At 37.9% G+C, this 5,561-nt stretch overlaps 1 pseudogene; it reads left to right on the top strand.

Moving 5' to 3' along the window:
* Positions 1-990: 990 nt before the first annotated feature.
* LOC129726493 (m7GpppX diphosphatase-like) lies at positions 991-2,404 on the top strand (annotated as a pseudogene).
* The last annotated feature ends 3,157 nt before the right edge of the window (positions 2,405-5,561 follow it).

Genomic DNA, 5,561 nt, shown 5'->3' with positions numbered 1-5,561 from the left:
AAGCAGATGAGAAAGTGACGGGACATTTTAAGTGCAAATAGAAGATGATATGAGGTGTTAAGAACACGCCAGTTATTAGATAAACATTGTAAATGAAGACAGAAGAAAACGATAAATATTTAATTAACGCGGTTTGTACAATGAAAAGATTTATTTATGAATCAGACAGGAAATACTCGACAAAGGAAAAGAAAAGATTGAACCAATGCGGTTTGTTCGATGAAAACATGATGAAACAAAAATAGAGAGATGAAAAAATAATACATTGTGCGGAAACAGATTCATTTTATTGAATAACTGTTATTAGAAGAAGGAGGAAAATATTTGGAAAGAACGCAAAATGAAGAAAATATGTAACCAAAGCAAAGAATTGGTGCTATTTTTTCAAATTGCAGAAAGTTATTTGAACTCTTTTTGATGAAAAAAAAAGGCGTCAATAATGGCCACAAGACAAGTTAAACTGATATTTTAGAGCGGAAAGTAAAAGCCTAATACAGATAAATGGATTAATATGTGTCAAAATGATTTTAAATGTAAAAAAAAAACATCAAATATCAAAGTTAGAGAGTGCATAATGGAAAAGAAGTAAACAATGCACAATTGAATGTTATATTTGTAAAATCAGATGAATCAAATACTGAAATACTCAATCAAATCTAATACAAATGATGTACAACTTAGTAGGGGAAGAAAAACCAAAGTATGTCATCCGAAAATAAGAAAATACGGGCCTAGATTGTAAGTAGAAGCCTAGAGTAGATAATAGAATGTAGAATGTGTAGAATGAAGCCCGTACGCGAGTGAACAGTAATTTTAAACAGCAAGTGGAAAAAGTAACGAAACCAAAATAAGAATTGATAAAATAATGGCAAAAAAATAATGCACCACTTGCTAAGTAGGGCAACTAGCATCTAAGAATTGACAACGGGGCGAGTTCCCGATCATCGAAGACGACCGAGGTTACAATGGATGCTGAGATGGGAGCATACCATGATACCCAGTACAGCGCGAAAAGGGAAGCAGACGGTTGCGTGGGGAGTCGAACGGCGGGTGTCTATGGTGAAAGATGAAGTGAACAATCCAACCAGCCGTAGCTACGATTTGGCAGGCTTCGTACCTGTTCGCATCCTGAACAATAACAGTACATACAAGAGCGTTTCACTGTTGGGGCATTTTGTAAGCCTATCGCGTGACAATTACGCGATCATTGTGTTGGAAAAGACGGCCTTCACTGAGGGGCAGCTGAAAAATCATAAGCGTCATCAAACGAGCATGGTGACGAAAGCTAATTCTGACGACGTCACGACGAACTTTTCGGAAGAACAGTGAAAGTGTGCAAAGTAGTGCAACTGGTGTTATAGCAGCCGTCGAAAGAAGTTTTTTCCTTAACCACGTCCCAACTGAGGACGGAATTTGTTAATGATACCTACGGAAATTTTTTGTGCGTTGCTGATCCGGAAGTAAATCAAATCAAGGTGACAATCATATATCCCGCTACTGAGAGGCATATTGTGAAATTTTCCACCCAAAGAGATATTTGGTGGAAGAAGATTATGAAACCGTGACATTGCCTCATATACAAAAGGAGCAGCTAAGCTTAGAGTGGCTTTACAATATACTAGAGCATCGGAAAGAGAAGGATCGCATAGTTTTTGAGGATCCGTCAGAGGAAATTGGCTTCATATTGTTGCCGGATTTAGAATGGGATGTTAAAACATTGGAACAACTTTATCTACCCGCTTTAGTGCGCCAGCGAGGTATCAAGTCATTGCGGGATCTAAACGCCACTCATTTACCATTGCTGAAAAATATTCAAACACGTGGCATTGAAGCAATTAAAACACGTTACGGAATTAACGCTGATCAACTACGAATCTACATTCACTATCAACCCACATTTTACCACCCACACGTGCATTTCCCATATCTGAAGCACGACCCACCGGGTATTTATTGCGAGAAAAGTCACCTTCTAACATCGATTATTGGGAATATCGAACTGCTACCAGACCATTACCGGAAAGTGACACTCTCTTGCGTTTTAAGTGAAACTGATAAACTGAACGTCAAATTTGAGGCAGCAAAGAGCAAACTGAATGAACCAGATGACACCACAACCAACCGATGAGAACCTCTACTGCCAGACGCACCCTCTCGTTTCAAACCCCCTGCAACCCGGCGCTTGAATACGACAGCTGAACAGCTGATATCTTCACGACGCAGCGCATCAGGCGAGCAAGCAATTGTTAATTCTAAATAAGGAAAATGTCATGTATGATAATGTAAACTCAAAACGGTGCTACAGTTTTGAATAACAGAATTTCATTTGCCAGAGAAAAAAAAACATATTATAAAAAAACAACGGTGTATATAGTTGCATAAAAACGCGAGAATAATTGTAATAAAAAAGAGAAAAACACACCTATCGGCCGTCAGGACGGACCGTGTGACCATTGTCTCTTCTAGATAATGGCCAACTAGGCGGGGTGGCGGATGTGACGTCACACCCTGCGAAGAACCCAATGCTCCGTCACGAGCCTTATAATTAAAGTTTAATTTTGTTCCTAAAAGGGCATAGCCTTCTGCTATGCTTTAGTCAGGCGAAACATTTGGTTCCCTTGACAGAGGACCGCGAACGGCTCTGTCAACACTCTATGTATCAACAGATTATGCCACAGGTGGCAAAGAACTTCGCGCAGCCTTCTGCTGTGCCACCGGCAAACAAACTCAACCAAAATAAACAAGTTTTGTGTTATGAACAAAACGCCGCCTGTACTTTAGCAGTACCAGATTAGGTTAAGAGATTAGTAAGGTAAACAGAGAGTGGAGAAAGTCTCTCTCTCTGAGTTACCGGTACGGTATATTTAAGTAGTGATGTACGAAAATAAAGTCAGTTAGTCCACGTTAATCTGTGTGTATTAATTCCGCGCCAATTGCGCGTACAGGGTTTTCTGGAGAAAGTCCTGGTAGGTTATACCCAGGATATAGGTATACCTACACAGATTCAACTCCAGTTATCAATTTTTGTTCAATTTTCTCGTTTTTGCTATTTACGTCATTTGCTGTAGAAACAATTGCAAGTTCATGGCTCAGTTTTAAATTTTTCTTCCCTTATCATGCCAATGGTCATTACCAGCTTCTTCAATTCGTCAGCACCTTAGCGTGATAATGAATTGCAAAGCAATTTATCACATTTCGTTTCAGAGACCCACACTTTTTGGGCGACTTCTAGTCCAAGTACCCAAAAGTTACAACGCAGTAAATAACCTCATCTCACAAACAAATCTAAGGCGAAAGATCGAGCAAAAGTTGCTGTTACATGGCTTCAGAACATGACAGCAACTTTTAGAAGTTTTGTGTGTGTGGTTTTTGTATTTCGCAACCATCAATTTGGCAACCTATATGCTCCTCCCACTAGAACTATTCAGTGAAGGTTAGGTTTTCAAATGCCGTTTGCACGTTTCAACGACAAATCCAACCACGCGAACGACGTTGTTGGTGTAAAGTTTTTTGAAGCAGCGATGCAACTTTAGTTGTTGCTTATTTCTTTACAATTTCATCGTAGTAACAAAAAATGTTTCTTAAAACCTCGGAATTTCATTAGTGCAACCAGGCTTGTAAACGGTCACCATTTTCATTTGATCTCGCTTCCTTAGCGTGCGTCACAGTCGGCTTTCGCTCGTAAATTTAAAATAACCAAACCATCGCCGCTCAGCTCACAGAAAGAAAAGGATAGTCAAACGACACTCGCGTATCAAAGAGATGCACACTGTCAATCGTTTAGCGATGTTATTTCGGCCTATTTCCGTCTACAGCGTTCATTTATGTTGAGAAATATTATTACAAGATCAAGATATAAATAATTTCCAGAATACACGCACTCAACGTGCGTAATTCTCATTTCTAGAAAAAATGTCAAAATACGTTTGAGGAAAATAACGTCGTGATGGCGATACTCATTTGACATGTTTGTTTAAGAATGTATTCAGACAGCGAGCCTTGGTAGCATCAGAGCAAGAAGAAGACGATTATCGCAGTGAAAAGTGGTTCTACCGTGACCATTTCAAAGCCTGAGTGCAACAAACGATTACAATCCATTTTTTATTATGTTCAATTGTTGTTTCAATTGTTGTTTGGGCCGAAAATTTACTCGCACATATAACAAAAAAGTCACGTAAAATATTCAAGAAATGCTCTAAAATGATTCAGAACACATAAAAAACAGTAAAATAACAGCGAAATACTGGAAACATTACGCCAATTTTGAAAAAAAAAACACAAAAAGGCACATAAATGATGCAAAAATGGCATGAAAAGCAAAACACTACCTGAAAAACTACACCAGTTTTTTTATTATTACCAAGAACTGGAAGCAAAATAAAGATTGAAATCATTATAAATCTAGATCTAACGAATAAAGAATGAAAGCGAGATATTGTTTTTTCGATGTTAAAAAAGAATGTCATGCGATGCTTTGGCTCTGAGCTGAACTGAGCTGTGGGCTGAAAAGTTAGATCTGAGGGACAGTTTCCGATCCAAAAAGTAGATCTCGGTTAACGAGAAAATGCCATTTAAAACGGTATTCCGTATTGTTTTATGGCGCAGAACTGCATTTTAACCTTAAAACTTTCAAATATTGTGAAAATTTAAAAAAAATCTACCCAACATATGTTTTGGAGTTCTACGCCATAATTGTAAACAAAAAAAGCTTTTTAAACCTTCATCAAAAAAAAAAATTTTCTAGACACCAAAATACGTAAATTTTCAGTAGAATAAAATTCAAAGCTAGCTCGAAATTTACAAAAAAAAAACAATCTGTTATCTCTTTCATTTTGGTATGTTAACTAAGAACCGACCATATTTTTGCTGTCGGGATATTCCGACTCAGTGGTCTTTAGTTTAAGAACCAATTATTCAATTATTTGATTTTGTCCAACGTTTCGACACCGGTTGGTGTCTTCATTATGGAATCTTTATTGTTTCATTAAGTTACATATTTTAAAACAGATTTCACGTTTAAAACATTGTCTACTCACAATTCTAATTGATCTTTGTCCTGTGGTTTTCAAAGCATATAATTGTTTGGTGTAGTCCGGTAGTGTTAAAATTGATGTTTGTGGCTGGATTTGAAAAAAAAAATCGAAATAATTGTGGGGTTTAGTGGAGTTTAGTTATTGGTGGTTCTAGTTTAATATCTCTTACTGTTTAATTGGCAAGCTATTCAAAAATCTGTGGGTGTTCTAACGGTTGCGTGACTATTTACCGCTCCCTTCTTGGCCAGCTGCGCGTAGCAGTTTTTTTTTTCACCACACTTCTTCCTTCTGCTTTGTGCTGTGTTTCTGCCGCTTGCCGAAAATTAATACACTTACTGCTTACACCACAGCTGAGCCAAACAAGAGTGGTGAATCGCTCTAGTGAGAATACACAGAAGTACACCGTGATACGCACTACTGAGATAAATTCGATTAGATTCGTAGAGCAAAATGGCGTGGTAGGCGGCTGGTTTTTTTCCTTTCAGTTTCAAGATGCAGAGCAAACAACGCAATTTACTTTTCTACCTA

This window comes from Wyeomyia smithii, chromosome 3 (assembly GCF_029784165.1).
Source record: "Wyeomyia smithii strain HCP4-BCI-WySm-NY-G18 chromosome 3, ASM2978416v1, whole genome shotgun sequence".
Lineage (NCBI taxonomy): Eukaryota > Metazoa > Arthropoda > Insecta > Diptera > Culicidae > Wyeomyia > Wyeomyia smithii.
Note: the sequence above shows the minus strand (reverse complement) of the source record. Positions and strands in the feature narration are given on the sequence as shown.